This window comes from Saimiri boliviensis, chromosome 7, assembly GCF_048565385.1.
Source record: "Saimiri boliviensis isolate mSaiBol1 chromosome 7, mSaiBol1.pri, whole genome shotgun sequence".
NCBI lineage: Eukaryota > Metazoa > Chordata > Mammalia > Primates > Cebidae > Saimiri > Saimiri boliviensis.
Window position 1 is genome coordinate 82256749 of NC_133455.1, and position 25766 is coordinate 82282514.

At 38.8% G+C, this 25766-nt stretch overlaps 1 long non-coding RNA gene across 1 annotated transcript in view; it reads left to right on the plus strand.

Annotated features, from left to right (window-relative positions):
* LOC141585147 (uncharacterized) overlaps positions 1-8776 on the plus strand; it is a 45777-nt gene extending 37001 nt beyond the window's left edge. The window contains exon 4 of the long non-coding RNA XR_012518487.1: positions 3737-8776. This is a non-coding gene — a long non-coding RNA (uncharacterized LOC141585147). The remainder of the gene's footprint in view (positions 1-3736) is intronic.
* The last annotated feature ends 16990 nt before the right edge of the window (positions 8777-25766 follow it).

Below are 25766 nucleotides of genomic sequence, written 5' to 3' on the forward strand. Positions count from 1 at the left end.
CAGCAAAAGGTCTTTCAGCTTCTGAAAAGCTGTTGTTGCTGTGAGATAGGAAGCCTGGCCAGTTTCCATGAGAATGGGAGATCACACCTGGTCAACAGGGAGAGCCAGCCTTCAGCCATGTGATGAGGTCATCCAGCCTCACTTAAGCTGCCAGATGACTGAAGCCAGATAAGTGACCCCAGGCAAGACCAGCAAAAGAACCAACTGGCTGAACCCAGCCCAAATTGCTAAGGCATAGCAATTTGGAAAAGATAAATTCTTGTGTTTTAAATTAGGATTTGTTATGGAGAAATAGATAACTGATAAAGCTCCAAATCCTAATTGAGACAAGAAAATCAACACCTTTTATATTACCATGATACAAACTATTTTCTTAATAGTCATCGTTAAAGCTTTTTATGTGTAACTGCTCTTCCTCCACTACAACAACTACTGTGCTTGGGCATTTACGTGTGTGCATACACACAAAGACACATTCTCCACTTTCCCAACTAGTTACTCATATACTCTTTTGGGCTTTCATTTCTAAAGATTGTTATATTTCCAGCTCAGTCCATTTAACTAGCTTCATTCCCATATATCCAGCTCTTCCTGTCTGTGAAGAGTAGCTTACCATTACTCACTATGTGCCAGGAATTGTTTCTCAGAATCACTTTATCAGGCAGATGACCATTACTCTGCTCATTTTATATACAAGATAACTGAGGTACAGTAGATGGCCATTCTACCAACTTCATATTCCCTCATTTAAGTCAGCCTGCAAGAGGTTTTAAAGCAAATGACTATCTCTACCTTCCTTAAAATATGTCCTTCACTTGGTTTCCAACCATCACACTTTACTGGTTTTCCTCTAACCTTGATTTTTCAGTCCCCTCGATGACTTTTCTTCAAGCTCATTTAATGTTAGAATGCCCTAAGTTTAAAATATTTATATTGAAAAATATGATTGGGACACCTACTAATCCATACAAACACAAGAACATTTGGGCAACCACAGGCCTCCTCCAATGCAAATTAGTGTGTGAAAATCTCACAGCATGGAGGATGAAAAAATGTATATTCTCTGAAGGTGGGATATGGAATTATCCCACCATCTCCACATGGACTCCAGGTTTTGCCATCTTTTTCTGCCTGTGCTACTGTAATAGTCTCCTAACTGGTTTTACTGTTTCCTTTTCTACCCTAATGTAGTCTATTTCTCATACATCCACCAGAGTCATCCTGAAAGTAAATCAGATACCATTTGTTCCCTACTTTCCATTCTCTAGTGACTTCTCATTACACTTAGAATAAAACCCAACTCCAGTTTTTAACCCACTTTCATCTACCCTTGCCCACCTCACCATCCTTAGTACCTATCACTCTTCCCCATCATTCACCAAACTCCAGTCACTCTGGCCGCCTTGACTTTCTTCAAGCATGCAGAGCTCATTTCTGTGTCACAACCACTGTATGGGTTCATCCTTGTCCAACCACCTGAAACTCTTTGGAACTGTCTCCCTGCTTTTCATTTCACTGATCTACTCCAATATAACTTTCTTTCTTTTTTTTTTTTTTTTTTTTTTTGAGACAGAGTTTCGCTCTTGTTAAATAACTTTCTTAATAGAGCTTTTCTAACTCTGTTTTAAACATACCTCATGACTTTCAACTCCTTTACCCTCTAGCTACTCCCACCATGCAGCTGGAGCTCCAGCCCTCCCTAACCTTTATGAAGACTAGAACTGTGCTGCTTCATCTTGTATCCCTGGATTCTAGCATAACGTCTGGCACAAAATGATGATGAAGTAGCTGGCATTAAGTGGCAGGAATTGTGCTATAAAATAGAGAGTGTACAGAGTCTTGATTTTACATTTCATTAGCTGGTTACTATGTTGACAAAATGGTGACAATAAAATCAGCTCCTGCTATTTCTCACAGGTGATTTAAAAATCAAATTTACATAAAAAATATTTATGGAGCATCTGCTATGTGCTGGACATGTCCTATGTGCTGAGGGTATATTAATGAGTGAAATAGACAATGATTTCTGAGTTCAAGGAATATATGTTCTAGTAAGTAAAAGATTACACACACACACACACACACACACACACATACACACACACACAGGTAATAAGGGAACTAGAACTAACTCAGGGAAGGAGAGTGGGGAGTGCCTGGTGCAGTACATATGCACATTTTATACTCGGTGGTCAGGTTAGGCCTCATAGAGATGAAGACATTTGAACAGAGACTCAAAGGGATTGAGGGAATGAACCATGAGGATATTTGGGGAAATAATATTTCAGTCAGAGGGAATAACAAATGCAAAAGCTCTGAGGCAAGAACATGTCTATAGTGTTCAAGACAGTATATTCTGGGCCATAAAATAAATCTCAATAAAGGTAAAAGAATTCATATAATATATAGTGTGCCCTCACATCACAACAGAATTAAATGAAGCTCAATTTAATAAATAGAAATAAATAACAGAAAGCATCTCTGTATAATCCATAAATATTTGGAAACTAAATAACACACCTCTGAACACCTCATGAGTCACATAATAAATCAAAAGAGAATGAATGGAATGAAATTGAAAACAGAAAATACTGAAATTTATAAGATACTAAATATATGAAACTATAACACCCATATGAAAAAAGAAGAAAGGTTTTAAATTAACAACCTCAGCTTCTGCTATAAGAAATTAGAAAAAGAACAGAAAATAAAACCTAACCCAAGGAGAAGAAAGAAAATGATAAAGATCAGAGTGGGAAACAATGAAATAGAAAACAGAAAATGATAGAGAAAATCAATAAAATTAAAAACTTGTTGTTGAGAAAATCAAAACGGGTACACCTTTCATAAGACAGATCAGAAAAAGAGAAAGAGAAGACACCAACTACCCATATCAGGGATGAGAGAAGTGACAGTACAGATTTGACCAATAAAGGAAAATAAAGAAATATTATGAAAAACTTTATGCCAATAAACTTGAAAACTTTGATGAAAACATACACGTATCTTGAATAGTATGAGGTATCGTTATGGCTTTTGACCCACGTCCCCAGCCCCCATCCAAATCTCAAATTCAACTGTAATCTCCAATGTTGGAGGAAAAGCCTGGTGGGAGGTGATTGGGTCATGGGGGTGGGTCCTTCATGGACCCACCTTTTAGTGCTGTTCTTGTGACAGTGAGTGAGTTCTCATGAGTTCTGGTTGTTTAAAAGTGTGTAGCACCTCCCACTTCACTATGTCTTGCTGCTCCAGCCATGCGACCTGCCTGCTCCCTCTTTACCTTCCACCATGATTCTGTTTTCTGAGGCCTCCCCAGAAGCTGAGCAGATGCCAGTACCATAACTCCAGTACAGCCTGTGGAACTGTGAGCCAATTAAACTTTTATTTATTTATTTATTTTTAAAAATTTTAAATTTATTTATATATTACCCAGTCTCAGGTTTGCCTTTATAGCAACGTGAGACCTGACTAATATAGCTATCATAGTGCACTGAAAAAGGAACAGATACTAAATAGCCCTGCACCTATTAAGAAAATTAAGTTTATTTTTAAAATTCAATTTATAAAGAAGTATATGAATGAAAATACTTTTCATGAAGTAAATCCTAGGCCTGAATTATTTCATTAGTGCTAAAAAAGTTATTTCATCAGTGCTAAAAAAAATTGAATTATTTCATCAATGCTAAAAAAACACTTAAGCCATGATATAATACTCATTCTATGTGAACTCTTCTAGGAAATTGAAGAGGAGTGAATACTCTTAGACCACAGTGCAATACAAATTAGAACCCAGAATTCAGAAACGAACTCAGAACTGCACAGCTTCATGGAAACTGAACAACTGGCTCTTGAATGTTGACTGGATAAACAATAAAATGAAGGCAAAATAAAGATGTTCTTCAAAACCAACAAGAACGAAGACACAACATACCAGAATCTCCGGGACACAGTTAAAGCAGTGTCTAGAGGAAAATATATAGCAATAAATGCCCACATGAGAAGCAAGGAAAGCTCTAAAATCAACACACTATTGTCAAAATTGAAAGAACTAGAGGAGCAAGATGAAAAAAACTCAAAACCTCTGGCCGTGTAGATGAGAACAGTGGATAGTTTTGTGCCTGAATGCAGAGAGGGTGGGGCTCCCCACTGGCCCACTCCACAGGTTTCCCATTATTCCCTCGAAAACAAAGGAACACTAGGAGAAAAAATGGAAAACACTTCCACGAATTAAAAGAAAAAGGAAGAAATCACAGAAAGAAAAAAAAACCTCAAAACCTAGCAGAAGACTAGACATAACTAAGATCAGAGCAGTACTGAAGGAGATAGAAACACAAAAAAAAACCTTCAAAAAATCAATAAATCCAGGAGCCTGTTTTTTGAAAAGATCAACAAAATAGACATAGCCAGATTAATAAAAAAGAAAAAAGAGGATAAGCAAATAGATGCAATAAAAAATGATAAAGGGGATATCACCACAGATTCCACAGAAATGCAAACCACCATCAGAGATTATTACAAACAACTCTATCCACATAAACCAGTAAACCTGGAAGAAATGGATAAATTCCTGGACACTTACATCCTCCCAAGCCTAAACCAGGAAAAAGTCAAAACCCTGAATAGACCAATAACAAGGGCGGAAGTTGTGGCAGCAATTAATAGCCTACCAACCAAAAAAAGCCCAGGTCCAGATGGGTTCACAGCCGAATTCTACCAGACATACAAAGAGAAGCCGGTACTACTCCTTCTGAAACTATTCCAAACAATTCAAAAAGACAGAATATATCCCAACTCATTCCGTTACTCTGATACCAAAATCAAAGACATTATAAAGTAATGAAAACCACAAACCAATTTCCCTTGTGAGCACAGATGAAAAATTCTTCACCAAATTTTAGCAAGTAGAATGTGACAATATATAAAAAATGACCAAGTGGAGTTTATTCCAAGAGTGCAGTGCTGGAGGAAAAACAGAGAACAGTGTGGCTAGGCTGGAATGAGCCAGGGAAGTGAGATGAGATTTGAGAACTAATGAGAACTAGACCATGTGGGCCAGAGAATATGTTCCAAATCATCATGACCCTGAACTCAAACAATTCATACTAGTAGTGTGAATTTTAGGTTTCTCTATAAGACAAATGGGGAAAATTAAGGGGTTGGGGGGACTGGTAAATATCACAGAGAGAAATATCAGCCTCATTGCAAGGACTTGATTGTTAATCTGAGAGAGATAAAGGAAAACCACTGAAGAGTTTTGAGCAGAGGAGCGATATCATCATTTGACCGCATTTTAACAATCTGTCTTACTGAGGATGTATTTTAGTAGAGTGAGATTGGAATCAGGAAGACCAAATCATAATATGTAAGTCAAAGTACTCAGTAAACTATAAACAATTCACATACTAATAATTACTCAAATATTGCACTAACTTCATCATTCTCTGTCATAGTTTAGTGCACCATTTCTGACAAGCTGCTTTATATATACTTACTTTTTTACAGACAACAGTCTTTTAATAAAATACATTTTGCTGGAGAGCACTCTCAGAAGAACATGGGGAACTCTGCTTGGTTATAGGTTGATCATTGAAGCACAATGGAATTTTGCTCAACCCTTTTATTACATCCCTCAGTTTTACTGTCAGAAATAAAATGTAATGCAGAATGGTGAGAGCCTAAAATAAGGCAGCATTGTTTGATGCAATGTACTTAGTCCCAACCTGATTGTGATGCCAGAAATACACAATATTTAACCTTTTCCCAAGGAGCTGGTCTCCCTTGAACCAGCCCCCGGCAGTCATTGTTCTCCTGACTGATGTTATCAGAGATCCTGTGCAGGATCTAAGTCCTATTCATGCCAGAGCAAGCCAGAAGAAGCTCTACCAACTCCTGGGAGCTACAAAGTAATAGGTTCCCAGAACCTAAAACTACTGGAAATGATGTTTGTCTAAAATGGCCAGAGACAGTTTTTTTTAAGCTTCCAGGAAGTGGAGAACCAGAAAAACTGAGAAAAAAGAGCCAAAGCACACAAGGTCAACGGAGCTGAGAATCAAAAACTGTGATCACAGGCAAGGCTGTGGCTATGGAGTGCACATGAGAGTTCTGTTTCACAAGGGATTGGTGATGTGCTTGGGGCAGGGTGGCCATTTGCACTGTGGTTCAAAAAACGTACAAAGTCCAACCCATGCCTTAATTAGTGTTATAGCTCACAGTGATTTAATTTGTTTTGCCACACTTGAAAGAGCAATACAATAGTGAGAGTATTAGGTCTCTTTGAAGGTGGGTAGGGAAGATTTTTTTGGAGGAAGTGAACACCATGTAAAGAATTGTCAACCTCATCCACACTTCAAGTCAATTCTGCTGACGTGTAAATGTTTTTCACAGGTCGACTGTGCAGTTTCCATTTAGCACACACACCTTCCACCTGGGAAAGTCCAGCTTGGCAGTGGCATTTCCATCCATCTCACCAGGTTACCCATCCACTGCTATGTGCTTTTAGCATGATGTTTATACAGCTGAGCATTATTTAGAAAACTACATATGTTCATCTGTACTGAAGCAACAGTGATAGATCAACTACCTCACACACGTCATCTCGAAATCTCAGGAGGAAATTACTGCCTACGACAATAAACACACAACCAGCTTTTAGAGTTTTGAGGTTTCACCGAGTTCTATTAAATGGCTTCGGAATGTTTGAAATGTACAAAACATTTCCTAGGAATTTTTATATCAATGTTTTTGCTACAGAAATGTCTGTTAACTAGAATTATGTTCTTCTATTCTCTATACAGTCATCTGGTAAATATGTATTCAAGTCTGTGCTCAGTACTCAGCATTCGGATATTTATAACTACGAAAAACTGAAGTCCCTGTGCTCAAGGACTTCGATTTAGTAAGGGATAGAAGCATATGCAAGTAGTTACAATTCAAGATCAGAGACGTACAAATAAAGCACGAGGAGTTAAAGAGAAGGAAATCACTGACTGCCAGGGTCTTTAGAGACCAACAGAGAAAATTATACGTGATCTGGATCTTGATGGACTGAAAGGAATTTACAATGGGGAGATGCAGAAAGAGTAATATCTTAGGCAGAGGGAATAAAGCCTGGAAGTATATAATCATGCTAAGGCTTATATGCTGTATTAGTCCATTTTCATGATGCTGATAAAGGCATACGAGAGACTGGGAAGAAAAAAAAAGGTTTAATTGGACTTACAGTTCCACATGACTGGGAAGGCTTCAGAATCATGGCAGGAGGCAAAAGGCACTTCTTACATGGTGGTGGCAAGAGAAAATGAGGAAGCAGCAAAAGTGGAAACCCCTGATAAACCCATCAGATCTCATGAGACTTATTCATTATCACAAGACTAGCACGGACAGACTGGCTTCTGTGATTCAATTAACCCCCCATGTCCCTCTCACAACACATGGGACTTTTGGGAGATACAATTCAAGTTGAGATTTGGGTGGTGACACAGCCAAACCGTATCATAGGCCATATTGAAGCAGTCTGCTTTTGACAGTCTCAATATCAAGCACCTAGCTATTGATTAATTTTGGCCTATTCTTTGTGGGTGAAAATGATGGGATCAGTTTATGTTTATGAAATTGTTGGTGATAATAATGATTAAAATAGGATCTTCCTATGGAATGTGGCCAAGATGTCCATGTAGCTGTGCTACCAATTATTTACCATTTTATCAACCTGCTTGCATTTTCCTATTTCTAAACTCCTTCAGTATACTTTGAGAAAGTTCTATTATACATCATGACTGTTACTAGAGCCTAGAAGATTAAACATTTTCTCCTTTGACTGTTCTAAATACAACAGTTCTTCTGAAATTAATTTATATATTCAACTTAATTCCTGCCAAAATTTCAGTGATATACATGCAAACACACACACATAGGGCAAAATTGTTCTAAAACAAATTCAGAAAATAATAGAGAAGAGAAAATGATGAAAACTAGTACAAATACTAACATTTGACTAACACTAACAGATATATTACAAATGTTATATAGCCTCTGAAATAAAAACAGTTTGTGACTATTTTAAAAATAAAATCTGTGGCTCAGAAGTAGAATGTATTACATACAGCACGAAAGGTTCATAAAGGCGATACCATTGATCAATCAGAAACCTGAAGATTTAGTCAATCCATGCTCTATGAGGGATCAATTAGCAATTTGCAAAGAAAAATTAATTTAGAGCCTCATCTCATTTCATAGACAAAACACATTTTAGATAATTAAGGGAGTAAACATGAAAAATTTAACAACAGAAACTAGTAAAAAAAAGCAAAATAAATATTTATCAGAAGTCTAGAGAAAAAAAGGACTTAGCTTATAAATGATAAGACTTGAGAGAAAAATAAAGATTGAACCATACATGAATTTAAAACTTTAATACCTAAACTCTAAAAATCATGAGTATCATATTGTGAAAATGGCTACAGAAGATACTAAAAACATTAATAACTTTATTGTATTATGAACTTGTATTAACTGACAAAAAATCTCTATAAGACAAAAGGGTGAAATACAAATAAATACAAAATTAAGTAACTACAAAGGGAAATTAAAAATAATTGTAGTTTTTGATTACGTAACTAATCAACAAACATACAAGATCTATTCGTTCTCAGTTGTAATGAAAATGCAAAATAAAATAACATTAAGATATAATTGTTTTGCTGGTATAAACAGTATTTTTCTAATTTATAATATTCAACGTAAATGCAAAGACAGTACAATGTAGTTTGTGTTTGGATAATTGGGTGGTCATTACTTTTATCTTCTTGATTTTTTTAAATGCCTTTAATGTTGTTTCTTTTACTTTTATAATTTAAAAAAATTAAAAGTGACAACATATATGTATAGTAATTAAGAAAAACATCTTCCCAAATTGGGGTGAATTTGTAATCCTATATATTGGGCCAACTGGCATCAGAACTTCCACTGACTGTTGTTAAAGAATCTACTCAAAAACAGTGAGATTTTTCAGTGAAGTGGGTTATTTCCATGTATCAGCTTCTGCTGAGGCAGCAGAACAGAGAAGTATCTGTCGTCAGTCAGCTCAAAACACTTAATAACAAAATAGGTGTTAAACAGCCATCATGAGTCAAAGGCAGAATTTTTAACAGATAAGAACACATTAATGATTGAAACATGCATATTCAGCAGAGATTTATTCCACATAATTCTAAGCAGCAGAATAATTAAAAAAAAAAAAAGTGTTGCTAAATTACTAAAGGCCTAAAGGTGAATCGTGTGTGTGATAAGTGCTTCAGAAAATGTTATCATCTATTTTTCTTGTCTTTACACAGAAACTCCCTGACTTACAATGGTTTGACTTAACAATTTTTCAACTTGACCATGAGGTTAACGAGCCATCACCCCACTGCAGGTCGAGGAGATCTGTACTTGTAAAACACCTCCATCTCTACACAATTCGTTAGTGGTGGTAGTTGTGGTGGGGGCATATTATGGGGGTGCTTCTTGACAGTTCACTGAAATCTATATGAAGGGGTGGATGGAATGATAAATGGTAGGTATGATGTACCGATGGGACAAAGGGCCAAGAAGTTCGGCAGAGGAGTTGGGAAGAAAAGTGTCATGAAAGTGACAGAAAACTCCACATGCTAGCTTATTCCTTGGGCTAAAAACCGTTCATGACTTTCCCTCTGTCTTCTCAGCTTATATAAAACACATAAGAAATAAAATCAAGGTCCCTCTTTTGAAATAATTTCACAAAACCATTGAGCCAGCAACACTGCATGAATTTACATCTCTACTTCTGCAAGAGCTATTTATTTAGAAAGCAATGTTCTGTGAAGATGTTTTGTGGGATGTATGATCATCAAGATCAAGTCGCTGTAATCCTGATGATTACGAGTCAGGAGTATGAGAGTGGGAAGGCTGGCCTCTAGGTGTATTCTGACTGCTCAAATCGGTCCTGCAAAATTGAGACAAACCTACCTGAGCCAGATCCTATCCACCTGATACGATACAAAGAAGACACACAGGCCTGTGGGTTCTAACGTACAAGCTGCTGTGTTTTCCCCTCTACCGATCATGGGAATTTCCAGCTCCGGAGTCGTGTTGGCGTGCTGTCCTGGACAAAGTGAGAGCAGGAGGACCTGGCCACACACCTGTTTATGTATTACTTTCCTTTCTCCCACTAGAGGTTGGAAAGGTGCTTACAGAATCACAAAAATAAAGAATAAGAGTGAAACTAATTTGACCTTGGTCGTAAGAGGGTTTGTCATTTACTATATCCTTCCTGTATCTAACTCAGAGTTAAAAGAAACCACAACATTTTCCCCAAAAACTGATGAAGACTAAATAAAACACTAAACAAGAAAAATAATCAGAACAAATAAGCGTTCATTAAGTGGCGTCATACAAAACAAATAAAAATTGATACTTTTCCTTTATACTAGCAATAGCCAGTTAGAAAACAAATACAGAAATAGCCTATCCCCCCCCAAAATAGGAGGGGGAGTATTGAAAACCTATAAGAAGAAGATTATACTGAGATAAAGTAAGTAGAAAGACATTTTTATAAAATATCACTCCTTCCTCAAATTAATATTTAATTCAGTTTAAATCCTATAAAAATGTGTCTGTATTTTTTTTCAAACAGACTGAAGTTGTAAGATTAATATAAAAATTGGTATGGAAGATTTATAAAAAAATAAAATTGAGCAAGGTAGAGTTGGGTTCTTGCTATATAGCTCTTAAAACAGTCTGTAAAGGTACCATGTTCAGATCATTATAATGTTACTAAAAGAAGAGACAAATCAATAGCATTCAGAAAAAGATCCATTTATCTATGGTAACTGGATATATAGCAAAATTAACATGTTCAATTTAGTGGAGTAAAATTCAGACTATTTCATAAATGATGTTAAGATTGTTGATCCACCAAGAAGAAAGCAAAATTAATTCCTGCCTTACAACTAAATGAAAAATTTCAACTGGGTTTAGGATGCATGTGTGTGTGTGTGTGTGTGTGAGATATAATTTGGTTTTTCATGTATCTTGGTTTTTAAAATAAGTCTGTATACATCTACCTCCTTGTTTAATGGAATTTGTATGTAACAAATTTTGAATGCAACTACTTATTTAGCTGTTTTTTGATGGACATCTGTCATGGCTCCAGTTTTTTAAGGATGCATTTGTGAAAGTACAATTGCTTGGATAAAAAAAATCTGAGCATTTAAAATATTACTAGTTGTTGCTATTCCTGGCACAAAATTCTAGAAGAAATTTCTCATGTCATTTCTTTATTAAGGGGTTATTCTCAGTTGATACACGGATGTCTTAACTTGCTCACTACTGTGCTTGATCAGGATAACGAGCATTCACTAGGCACTTTCTTTGCTCTAGACAGTGAGCAAAGATCAGGAGCAGGAGGCCTAGGAATGGTAGGTTGGGTACAATAGAAACTCCTTACCCTTATGCTCTTTCAAGAAAAAGAGGGAAAAGTGCAGATTTGTAAGTATTACATTGGGTTACAGTGCTTTAAAAATGCAATTACATGGGCTTTAAAAAAAAAACAACAGATTAAAACGATAAGAGATTTTTACAAGATAGAATTTGGCTATTTTCTACAACTGTATTCCTTCAAAATGATAATGACTCCAAGTCCATTTGGAATGTAATATTTATGGTGATTATTATGAATATTAATATCCCTGGTAATTAACTGGATAAACTAAATTCTTCTGCACCATCAGATAATTCAAAATACGTGAATGGTCCTGGGACAAAGCTAAGGAAAGGGAAAGAAGGAACATAATCAACATCTATGTATTATGTGCATGTACCACACGCTAGGTGCTTTGATTACATCCTCTTCTATTTTGCCCACCTCTGGCATGACTTGGAAGGAGGATGCATTGCCAGGAATTCTCCAAAGTGAAGGACAGTTTTTCAGGCAGGAGATTTTTTTTTTTTTAAGAGCTAGCATCTATAGAGCTCCTGCTATATGCCAAATCCTGTGCCAGAAACTTGAAGCACACCACTTCTGTTTCATACATGCTCAATCCTCTAACGTGAGCTCAAAGATGCTCTAACCATATACCACAGTAAGAAGTCCTAAGGAGACAATAAAGTCCTCAGGCACACAGTCTTAAGGTCTGAAAGTTTTTAAGTAAGGAGCAGAAGTTAAAAGTAAGTGAAAATGAATCTTGGCTGACAGAAGCCACCTCACCTAGGTATGTCCAGGAGATCACCTTCCCACCAGCACAAACACCACCTGCTTCACCACTTCCCAGCAGTCAGTGGCTGACTCAGGAACACAGAAGTCCAGGTTGCTTCAAATCATGATAACTCCACTGTGCTATTTATGCTCCAGAGTCCCCCATTGATCAGGCCAAGGCTAGACTTCATTAGATGATATCCTCAATTGGTAATCTGCTCTTTCCTATGTCACCTCTCTTTTTCTGTTTTCAGTTTAGCCTGAAGAACACTACCTCAATAAGTCCCCTGTCCTCAGTTTCTGATTCAGGCTCTGCTTCTGGAAAACCCAACCTAAATTAAGGAAATTTGGGTTCCTGGCCGTGTTTCTGTTTATCACACTTAATGATTTCTGACCTTCACAATGACTCTTTGAGGTAGGGATTATTAATCCTGTTTTATGAATTATTATATTAAGGTAGGTACACTGAGCCAGATTCAGCAAAAAGGCAGGTCCTAGAAAGATAGTTCAGAGAGATTCTGAACAGCTTCAGTAGTTGCTAAGGAAGAACTATCAAGGCTGCCTTTAGTAGGAAGGTACTTGGCAGCCCAGCTCCGGGTAGATTCTAACTTCCCAAAAACCCTTTCTTCAGAGGGAAGGCAGAGGTAAGAGCACAGAAACTGTGTCTTTTTTCAATCCATGTTATAAGGTCATTCTTCCAAATCTTTGAAAATTAATTTTATTCATTTCTGATGCCTGGCAGGTGGAATATGTTAAACATTTTTCAAATTAGCATATACCTAAGGAGTTCAGGAACTAGATCACAGAGTAATTTCTCTCCGTTTGGAGTCTTTTTTATTTGTCCATTTCCCCAGAATTAGGATTCGTCCCTGTACTGAGCCTTTTGACTGCAACTGATAGCATTCCCCTACCACACCTTCCGACGAGGTGGTTCAGGACCAACAGTAGATTCACAAATACACAGGCCTGGACATCTGAATGAGTTGGGACTTTCTGGATCAATCATCCAGGCTTGAGACAAGCTTTTAAGCTACTAACAAAGATAGCAAGCATGTGCTGCATGAGAACCTACTGACCAGACTGAGGAAAACATAACTGAACACAGAGGCAGTTTTCAAAGTTTAGAATATGGTATGTTGAGATACGTTTGTTAGCTTACTGCTTTCGGCAAGGGGACGCTGTTGAGGAAGCACTGTTAAAGTCTCTCTTCCCACTGCTGTCCTGTCTAAGTTGGAGTCTCCTAAAGAGCTTGAATGGCGGTGGAAGCTCCTCTTTGGATGGTTGAGCTTTGAAACAACCAATGAGAGCCCGAGGAGTCATTTTGAGCAATGGGGCACACTCGTGGACTATGTGGCAATAAGATCCAAACACCAAGCACTTTGGGGTTGTCACATATGCCCCTGTGGAAGAGGCGATGTAGCCATGCGTGCACGGCCACACAGGGTGGACAGAAGAGTTTTGCAACTGTCTCAAGAGAAGATTCTCAGAGACCAGGTGCCCACTGAGCTGTGAAAAATGTATTTGTTGGTTGCATTAAAGAAGACTCTGGAGGAAGCAAAGGCTATGGAAGTGGTAGAGAGGGTTGTAGAAACCAGTGCTGTGACAGCTGTAACAATGGAGGCAGAGGCAGCTTTGGCAGTGGCAGTGGAAGCAATTGCAGAACTAGTAGATAACAATGTTTTTGGCAACTACAACAATCAGTCTTCAGATTTTTAACCCATGGAGGCAGGAAACTTTGAAGGCAGAAGCTCTGATCCCTATGGTGGTGGAGGCCAATACTTTGCCAAACCACAACCACAAAACCAAAATGGCTGTGGTGGTTCCTGTAGCAATGGTAGCTATGGCAGTAGCAGAAGATTTATATATATGGGTTTTTTTTGAGATGGTCTCTTGCACTGTCGCCCAAGCTGGAGTGCAATGGTATGACCTCTGCTCACTGCAACTTCTGCCTCCCAGGTTCTTGTGATTCTCGTGCCTCAGCCTCCTGAGTAGCTGGGATTACAGGCGCACACCACCACACCCATCTAATTTTTTGTATTTTTAGTAGAGACAAGGTTTCACTATGGTGGCCAGACTGATCTCGAACTCTTGACCTCATGATCCACCCACCTTGGCCTCCCAAAATGCCGGGATTATACACATAAGCCACCACACCTGGCCAGAAGATTTTAATTACTGCCAGTGGACAAAGCTTTACAGGAGAGGACAGCTGGAGACGTGACAAGAAAGCTACAGGTTATAATAGATTTTTTAACTCAGCCAAGCACAGTGGTGGCAAGACTAGCTACTACAAAGAAAACATGTTTTCAATATTAATCATGTGCATGGGAATGGACTCTCAAGGACTGTAGATGTGACCAGTTGTACAACAGTTTATTTCAGTTCCTGTTCTGTAGAAAGTGTAAGGCATGCCTATAAAGGGTTTTAATGTCAATTTTTTTTTGGCACCAATGCTGTTGATTGGTAAATGTAACAGTCTGATCATAACGCTAAATAAATGTTTTCTTTTTAAAAAATACGATGTTTTGTTGTACATTGGTTTGCTGACATTAATGAAAAGATCTACCTATTAACATTGATAACTAAACCAGGACTTCTCTCTATAAAGCTACCCAATTGGGTCCTACTGGCTGAAATTTACACGCTTCAGTGGCATCTTAACAAAGGACTGCTTCTAAATTAAACTAACTGCCTTAGAACCCTGTGGTCTAGAGAAATGAAGTGAAATGTAGTAGCTGCGAGAAACAGGACATTATACGTCAAAGAGAAGAACTGTATTTCAAGGTAAACTGGCACTGCACCCTAGCCCAGCCTCATGGCTGACTCTCAGAGCATCATATTTTCCACTGTTGGGCTGAGGATTCATAAATGTAGTAAAACACTGAAAACAATTGCTTCATAAGACTTCTTTAGAAAATTCCTCATGGTACTATGTTTACAATGCAGAGGCCTTGTCTTCAGCTCCCTTACCATCTCAAATTTTTTGACACGTTCAGTATATACCTGTTATGTCTTTAATCCCAGAACACATATATTTTCCCTATCCAAATGATTTCTTTGCAGATGTCACAATGGAGAAGAGCTGTCAGAAGTGGAAGTAATTATGCTGTCACAAAGATATTACTTTTTTCTTTCAGTGCTGTAAGGCAGTCGGGAAAAAGAGATGCATGAGTCTAAAAGACATGAGATTTATAACTCCATGTTTTTAAAGTTCATAGTAGGAAATGAAGAAGGGGCAGTGGCATAGAGGGGGCCATGCTATAGGGGTGATTGCATTTGGGGTGTATTAGAGACCAAGCAAGAATCAATTACTTATGTCTGTCAGACCAGGTGGATCTGGATGCAGTTCAATCATCAGGGCCAATGTGGTATGTTGTGATATGTGATATGTCACAGTAATATGTTTTACCCACAGGTTTTAAGCCTATGTTTTTTTCAAGAAAACATTTTTTAAAAACTTGAAGAGACGACAAGTGGCCAGTATTATAAGATTAATACAGAAAATAATGGTAATAGTATTCAATAAATTTCAATTTCTCCAATAAACCTGTATGTCAGTGTTTCTTGCTTTAGGCCTGTTTGGATCCGAATTATCCTGGAGACTTACAACAATGAAAATGAGCACACAAACATCTATATAATCATAAGGGAATCTTCGCCTAAAATAATCTCCCCCTGGGATGTAGATTCACACTCAAGTTGAGTATAATAATTTTGCTCTCAGCTAAAAGAACTGGAAAGAGAGGAGCTTTGTAATATGTCATTTTGATCTAAGAAAACTTACTGGCTCTCTTGCGGCTTCTTTGGACTCTTTCCGCATATCTCTGGTAGTGAGCGGGTACACAGCTCAGATAGCCAGGAAAGAACCCCCGACCCGGCCACCACTGCTTCACAGCAAATAATCAACCATCACCTCATTTCCATCCCACTCCCTACTCCCAGTCACCAGGCAAGAAAGCTTAAACCTAGTAAAGTCTCTGAGTGCTCAACATGAAATGGAAAACCCAGAAGAGCAAGGTTGGAAATCGTGGTTGGGAAGTCCCAGTTCTCTAGTTCCTCCTGGAAGAGGGCATGAAGGTGGCTTTGTGTAAAGAATGACACTTTTATTTGTGTTTGATGTGTCATAGAAAACTGGAGAGTCCAGAGATAAATAAAGGAACTGGGAATATCGGGGTCCAACAGTATTGACTATAAGTTTGGGATTGGCAGCTTCTCTCTTCCCCATCTTTAGCACCAGTTACAGCGCTGTTCCTTTAGATGCACACATGCTTTACAATAATGTTTTTGAAACTGAGCCCTAGCAATTTCTCAGATATGCTTCCTATGTCTTTCTAGAGGCCAAAGCACTTACCTCCCTCATTTATTGCTTCTTTATTCAACTTGCACAGCTTTTATGTGGTTTACGTATTAGGCTTCTGTTCAGGATTCTATTTACAGGGTTCCACTGCACATCTCATCCAGGTTTTAAAAAATATTTAGATTTTTAGGAGTTGCATTCTACTGTAAGTAACAACTCCAACCCTGCACCATATTTATTCGGTGACTTTAGGCCACAGTTCTGTTTTATATAGTAAGATATCTTCTTATGAAACAGAGAAGGTATGCTTACTTCCTTGCAAGATGAATAATGTGATCCTGACTAAGATAAAGCTAAAGTTACTAAGAGCCAAACACTGCATATTAAGTGTTACAACCACACATCAGAAGACCATTTTAGATTGTGGTTTCAGGGTTCTAGGATATTTGAACGCTGTTTGCTTAGCTGACTAATCTAACTTTTTGGTAAGGCTGGTTATATTTTGTTCTGTATAGAGAAGAGGTGATGAGAGAAAGTGTTCTTTACTTCATTCATTTACAATTTTTTCAAAGATCACTCTGGTTACTGCATGGAGAACAGATCTGGTGGAGAAAGACCAGCAATGGGGAGGCCATTTAGGCAGCTGCTGCCATCATCAAGGCAAAAGAGAAAAACCTAAGTTGAAAAGCAAATTTATTTTTACAAGTTGTAGATGTAAACAAGTCTCACATGCATGCCTCATAGATCTACTTTGTCCTATCAAGGGAGAAGGAGGATAGTGCAGACATAGACTCTAGAACAAGACTGCCTTGGTTCAAATTCCAGCTTTGTCATTGTAGGGTCTTGCTTGGACAAATTACTTAATTGCTTTATCTCTGTTGTCTCATCTTTAAAAGGAGGATAATAGGGCCGGACACAGTGGCTCACACCTGTAATCCCAGCACTTTGGGAGGCCGAGGTGGGCGGATCACAAGGTCAAGAGATTGAGATCATCCTGATCAACATGGTGAAACCCCACCTCTACTAAAAATACAAAAATTAGCTGGGTGTGGTGGCGCGCACCTGTAATTCCAGCTACCCGAGAGGCTGAGGCAGGAGAATTGCTTGAACCCAGGAGGTGGAGGTTGCGGTGAGCAGAGATCGAACCATAGCACTCCAGCCTGGGCAAGAGCAGCTAAACTCCATCTCAAAAAAAAAGGAGGATAATAGTAGTACCTGCCTTATAGGATTGTCAAAAATAAAGGAGTAAGTATATTTGAAGTGTTTAGAATAGTTCCTTCCAGTCAATCAATGGTAACTTTTTTTTTTTTGCCAACGCATAAAGGATCTAAATGGGGCAATGTGGCTAATGGCCCCTAGAGGGCAGCAGAGGAATAAGAACAGAAGTGGATGACAGGTTCACAGAAAGATGTCCTGTTTGATGGGAAAACGGGGAGAAGGGCACTGTGAATCATCCAAAATGGAGACCGAGCTCAGGGCCATTTATAGACTGGCTTGGGGACTTTTTTTTTTTTAACAATTCAAAGCGCCTTGTCGACAAAATCAAGGACTGGAATAAGTGTAGTAATGAGGATCCAGACATTCATCTGAGAGCATGCTTCCAAGAAGCCTGGCTCAAAAGCTAGCAAGGAAATCATGGCTGTTGGCAGGAAGTGCAGCTGGGGCCTGGGTTCCTTTCCACTTGGGCCTTTCCTTGCGCCCTGGACTTCGTCACAGCATGGTAGCTGGGTTACAGCATAAGCATCCTAGCGAAATCAGGAAGAAGTGGCATCACGCTTTAATGATGCAAAAGTGACATGAATCACTTCTGACATATTTTAATAGTTAATAGTCTAACAAAAGCCCTCTTAGTTCCAAGGGGATAGGACACAGACTCCATCTCTTGATGAGAGAGTGGCAAGTTTCTGGAAAAGTATATGAACAGGAAATATTGTAGCCGTTTCTGTAAAATACAATCAGTCACAAAGTGCTTTCCTAGAAATTCATACTGAATTCTTTCTGCCTCTCATTTTCACATGCAAATCCTAACAGATCTGGCTGCAAAATATATCCCAAACCTGATCTGATCTTAGCTCCTCCACTGCTCCCACCCTCATCCGACCCAACATGTTTCTCTGCCTGGATCACAGCAAAGCCTGCTGAGAGGTTTCTCACCTCCAATTTAAAACCCCATAATCTACTATTTATACGGCAGCCAGTGAGAACTTTTAAAAACTGTAAGTCGAATCCTATCACCACTGCTCATCTTAGAATCATCCAATGGCTTTCAATTATGCTTAGAATAAAAGCCAAACTCCTAATGGTGGCCCACAAGACCCTCCATATTTTGGCCCTATTTATCTGTCTCATTTCATCTTCAGGCTTCTTTTCACCACTCACTCTGATCTTCTTCCTCTCACTTCAACTCCTGGGTACGTTTTCATCTCAGGAACCTCTGATCCCAAATCTTTTCATATCCCATGATTCAAATCTGTTCAAACATCACCTTCCAAGACCACTCAATATAAATGAGCATCCGTCCCATCACCATCTATTCCTTAACCCCCTTTATTTTCCTTACTGTGCTTATCACAGTCTGAGACTACACTGTGTATGCATTTGAGTCCTTGTTCGTGGTCTGCATCCTCCTCTAGAATATTAACCCTTTGTGGGCAGGGCTTTGTTTACTGCTTTATTAACAGTGCTTAGATCCATTCAATAGTTAAGTTGAATATTGAATAAAGAATAAAAGAAAAAACAAAACAGTATAGCCTTTCAGATCAGTAGTGGTGTAAACTAAGATCTATTTTCACTGTAGTGCAAACATGTTTGTTTTCCATATTAGATCTGGGCTAAGCTTTCTAGTGTCCTGTGGTTGCATGGACTAGTTTAGGAATGGTCGTTGTTTCTAATGTGCAGCACTTTAGAAAATTTCAGCTTGAGACTAAGTGTTTCCAGTGCTAAGGTGCAGTAGTGTCTGGGCATGTTTGGTGAGTTTGTGGTAACAGGTCTCAAATAATTCAATTTTAGTGAACTATTTGGCTTTAAATGGATGAGGAGGAAGGATGCTGTGGCTTTGGTGTGGGTGTAGTTGGGGGTAGGTATAGAGAGGAGGATGAGAACCCGGGGGCAGCGACGGTCAAATGAACATGTTATCACTCATCTGGGCTTCTCAACACAATTGAACTTACTTCCTATGTCTGGAGAATTCACCACCTCCTCTGCAGCCAGTACACTGGTCTGTGACACGGGCCCAGACAATCACGTGCATCTCAGCAAGTTTTCTAATCACCAGCCTGTGTTGCAAAGAAACAAGTGCCACCTAGAGCCCTCTTTGGCGAGAATGACAGCTGCTGAATTCAGTTTCCAGAGGGTGGGATGGCCAAGGTCACACCGGGACCCAGCACCAGCAAAAATCTGTCCCTGGTGGAGGCAGCAGAGTTATTCCCACCTGGTCAGTTCTTTACTGTGACTCTGAGCATTGATCCTGGCTGAGAAGCTCCCAGCCTGCTCTCCAGCCTCCTGAGAAATCTTACATTCTTTAATAAATTCCTTTTCTCCTACTACTAGGTTTTAATTGGTGGCAACTGAGAACTCTGACAGAAAAACACGGGGTGTTTAATTCCAGTCTACTTCACTGATAAGGCCTGACACCTAGGGAGAAAAGATGTAGACATCAAAAACGTCAGGAATTATTTCAATGAGCAATTCTGTAAGACTTGGAGTTTGAACAGCAGTACTTTCCTCCCCAGGCAACAAAGTTCTGCATCAAGCAAAAAAATGAACACTTGCCCATTTTTCCTTGAAACACAGCAGGGTCCTGGCTCCATAGAAGCTCTGGTGAAATCATCTTCAAACATCTTTTAGAAGGCCGAATACTTGTCCACTGATATCCAACACAGGACCCTTTATAAAACAGATACAAGTGGACTGCTTTGGTCAACGTGACACTTAGAGCCCCTAAAGCCAGGATGGCCTCATAAACCTCTCAGTGGTGAGGCTCAGTGGCAGTTCCTGGCTGTGGGCTGTCCAAGTCTGTGACACCCAACAGGAGAGGGACAGTCTCCTGAGATGACACCCGAGAGATGCATACCAGGAACGTAGCAGGTGCCGTGTGAGTAGATTTATCTCTAAGTGTATGCCCTGATGGCTCCAAAAAGGCCGGCAGGGAGGCAACTTTGCCAGGACTCTGGGCTTTGTTTCAAGAATGAAGACAATTAACCGCAGGGATTTGAATGTTCTGTAATTAATGTCTTTTCTAACCCAATCTAGTGAAGTCCGGGGAAATTTTAGTTGCATACCTCTTTACTCAGCTATGTCTTAGCAGTGGTACATTATGCATATTCAAGTCATTGAAGTTGCCTAAACTTCAGTAAACCTGCTTATTAATTTCTGCCATAGCCCCAGCCTTGTGGGAGCACAGCTAAATTTAATCATCACTACCTCACCACCTGGCTCTCCAATGCCTATCCCCAACCCTTCATGGATCTCTCAACACCTCCCAGAGAGCAATGGGCATCTCTGGCATAACATTCTGATCTGAAATTTGCCTATTGGACTTCACATCCTCACATCATTTTAGCTGCCTTTGTTAAGCAAATTCCCCACAGGTATTTTATATATAAAGGGCATGAGCTTTGGGAGATAAGTGAGAATCTAATGCCTGTATTCATTGTCTCCTATCACCCGCAGACGGGACCATCTAGTTGCAGGAAAACAAGCTCAGGAGGCCAGGCACAGTGGCACATGCCTGTAATCCCAGCACTTTGGGAGGCTGAGGTGGCTTATCACTTGAGGTCAGGAGTTCAAGACCAGCCTGGCCAACATGGTGAAACCCCATCTCTACCAAAAATACAAAAATTAGCTGGGCATGGTGACTACTCAGGAGGCTGAGGCAGGAGAATTGCTTGAACCTGGGAGGGAGAAGTTGGAATGAGTTGAGATCACGCCACTGCACTGTAGCCTGGGCAGCAGAGCAAGACTCCCTCTCAAAAAGCAAAAAACAGTAACAACAACAAAACCAACCTCAGGGTCCCCACTGATTCTAAATTATAAGTTGTATAATTATTTCATTATATATTGGAATACAGTAATAATAGAATAAAGTGCACAATAAATGTAATGTGCTTAAATCATCCCAAAACCACCCCCACTGTAGAGTCCATGGAAAGATTGTCTTCCATGAAACCAGTCACTGGTGCCAAAAAGGTTGGAGATCACTGAGTATAAAAAGGCTACAACCAAGACAAAGTCTTGAAATGAGACAAAGATGTGAGATCAGCCCAGGGTATGCTATGCTATAAGCGCAGACATTAAAAGTGAAGCAATCTGTGCTTTGGCCAGGAAGACTTTCATATGATTCCCTCAGTAGTAGAAAGAGATAAGCTGATGAGCCACATTTCAAAAGCAAATGATCCAGGAGACACTTAAGAAGTGAGTGTGGGGACAGAGCCAGAACTCTGATGGCTCCCCACTGCCTTATCACAATGTCCAAACTCTGCAGCAAGACACGATCCAGCTCCTGCCTACTGCTTCAATATTCCTTTAAAAACGAAATATCTCAATTATCCTGATTTTATCATTATGCATGATACAAATGTATCAAAACAGCACATGTACCCTCCCAAATGTGTACATCTATTATGTACAAATAATAAAGTAAAATGTTTCTTACACATAACCAGGTACTGGCCACACACACACATTAAAAAAAAAATTCAGTTTCTCAATTCCAGCAGGCTCATTACTCATCCTTGTGTTTCCATAATTTGTATTCTTAATTTGTAAAGACCTTTTCTACGATTTCTTCTCCTGGATAACTCCTGCTTTTCAACATTGAGATGCTCAGACATTCCTGTCCTCCCTAAGCTCTCCAGCAGACTAGATCAGGTGACCTTGTCTGCACCTGTAAACACCCGTCCTGTGATTCCCCATCATCATGCTGGTGAGACAGTGCTGTAGCTATCAGTAGCTTGATTGTTTCTCCTTTAATTGTAAGATTCTTGAAGACAGGGTCTCTGTGTTTCATCTTTATATTCTCATTGCTTAACATATGCTATGCTTGACATGTAGTCAGTTCTCAATATATTTTTATTATTTGAATAAATGATTTTGGCTCAGGCTAAATGTGCTGGAGTGATTTCTAACTTTCCAGCCCACTCAATAACCAAATACAATGACCAAAATAATTGATCAACCAAGCTCACTCCTTGTCCTCTGAATTAGCATTTTAATTCAAATCTGAACTACTCCAACAGCCTCCTTATTGGATTTCCCAATTTTACTCTCTATTCCTTCAAATCTACCATGCATATAAATATCAGATTTCTATTCCAAAAATGCCATTTTTTTCTCAGTCATTTCACTGCTCACAACCCTTAAAGAAGACTCAAAGTCTTATAAACTGCAGTGGGATGATAAAATTGTAACATCCACATTGAAAAGCTGTTTTGCATTATCTCATAAAGGTGAATAGCCACATACCCTGTGACCTAGCAATCCACTCCTAGATGTATAGCTTAGAGAAGCTCTTATGCAGGGCATGAAGAGGGAAATATAAGAAGGCATATAGAAACATTTTTGCCATGTGAGGAATCTCAACAAATTCGAATGTGCTTCAATAGAACAGAAAATAAAAGGCATTATAGTCACAAAAGGATACAATGGTAAAAATATACCTCAGTTACACAGACATAAATATGTCTTAGAAAAGTAATACAAAACAAGCAAATTCCAAAACCCTACAAACAACATGACATCATGTTAGTAAAGCTCATGACAAGCAAAATTTCATGGTTATATATGCATGTGTGCTAAAATGATCAAGGAAAAGATGGCGGGGAATAATAACCCCAATTTACAGAATAATAGTTGCCTCTTAGGAGAGGCAGAATTAGAAAAACATATAATACAAGCAAAGCATAGGTAATATGCCATTTGTCTTCATCCATCATTCACTGATCATCGTGCTTTTTTTCCAAGGATTATCTCATGATCCTTCTCAAAACATTCCTGACAGCCATTGTCCATCGGCTTGGCACAGGAACTAAAATCTATTGTTTGTAACTCTGGACTAACAAGATTACAGTCCTGTCATAAAGACCTTCTAAAATCTGACCAAAACTTACCCTAACTCCCTCGGCTCCATTTGGAGCAGCGTACTCACTGGTCCTGAAATTTTCCGTACCATTCCCACATTCTCATCTCTCTGAGCTCATTCAAGCAGCCCCTACCCATGCACACACACTCACCTACATGCACCGGCCCGAAATGTCCCTTCTTTGTTTCTCTCTCCTGCTTCAATCCAACCATTTTCATAAAGCTTCCCTGACTTCCCTGAACTGCCACTTCCCTCTTTTGAAGGCCTGATATGTACATGTCCTTTGGCATTCACAGTCTTGCATGAGTAGTTCTATTTTTAAGTATTTCTGTGTTATAATCTATGTGGTTTTGAAGTTTCTTGAGGACAGGGCTACACTTCTTAGGAGTCTCTACAAAATTAGCATGGTTTCTCATACTGTAGATGTCCATTGATTTTTCCTGTAGTTAATACCCAGCCTAAAACATTAAAAAAGCTATAATTATAAGAAAGTCCCATGTAGTCCTCTGCTATAAAAAGAACAGAAAGGAGTAAGTGAATAAAGTAGAATAGTTCAGAGTATGTATGTTCTAATTGCATTTTTAATTGAATTTTTCATTAGTAAATTAGTGTTGGTGTTGGGAGAGGGTGTGGTGGGTACCAAGTTTATTAAAGCAAGCAAGAGGATTCATGGATGAAGTTCCAGAAAATTTTTGCATAATTTCTCCATTTTCTCCCCTACCTATAATATATTTTGAATGAAAACATCAGATAAATCAGATTAGAAGAATTAATGATTATTCTTTTGTATTGACAAAGATTTGTTATCTTTATAATGCTCATTATAGAAAATTCAAAAAATAAAGAAAAAATTAAAGGGAAAATAAACAGGAGTCCTTGAAAATCTTAGTACCCAAAGATAACCACAGTTTAGCACATATCCTTCCATTCTTTTCTAAACGCATATATGTATCCATAATACATCTATTAATATTTTATGTAACAGGGTCATGTTTATTTACAGCTTGCTTTTCTACCCAGGAAATCTATCGTAGAGACTTTTCTGTCAGTAGATATTGCTATGCAATATCCTCTCTGATACCTAGACTGTATTCTTTGCATGCGCATTTGGTTTCAAGTAATTTAACCCCAGTACAAATGAACTTTAACAAAAAACGACGCAAATCAGATTGTGGAATCCAAGGAAAGTTTGAATAATTGAGGAAAAGACAGGAATGCAGTGGAATTTCAGGAAAAACCAGAACCAGGGACCCAAACAGCAATCTCTGTTCTCCTCACCTGTGTTTTTCCTTGGATCCATCTCAAGTTCTTTCACTACAGCGTGGCTCTCTCTACACAGCAGGAAAAGTTGCTCTGACTGCACTGACTGTAGTTTTAGGGATACAGTGTTTATAACTTCAGAACACTGGCTCATTACTTAATTCCCACCCCATGCCAATTAGCTGTTAAAGTATGGTGACTCTTTTTTTTTTTTTTTTTTTTTTTTGAGACAGAGTTTCGCTCTTGTTACCCAGGCTAGAGTGCAATGGCGTGATCTCGGCTCACCGCAACCTCTGCCTCCTGGGTTCAGGCAATTCTCCTGCCTCAGCCTCCTGAGTAGCTGGGACTACAGGCACGTGCCACCATGCCCAGCTAATTTTTGTATTTTTAGTAGAGACGGGGTTTCACCATGTTGACCAGGATGGTCTCGATCTCTTGACCTCGTGATCCACCCGCCTCAGCCTCCCAAAGTGCTGGGATTATAGGCTTGAGCCACCGCGCCCGGCCTAAGTATGGTGACTCTTATGGTACATGTGACTGAGCAAAGACAGTTCCTATGGGCAGATAAAACTATAGCTGTTCACCATGATTTGCTTAATTAATATCCTATTAATGGACATAAAGAAGGCTTAAAATTTTTATTACTGAGAAGGTTTTCCTTTCACTATTAATGCATAATAAATATTTTAAGGATGCTATGAACATTCTTATACATTTAATTGTTAGCATGTATCTGGTAATATTCTTATGTATTCCTAAAAGTGGATTCATTTAATCAGCATATTCATTTAATCAATTTTTAAAGCATCTACAATATACCAGGTTCTACTCTAGGCACTAGGAATGCAGCCATGAATAAAATAGAGAAACCTCTACCTTTTCAGAGTTTACATTCTAGTATTAGAAAACATACAATAAAC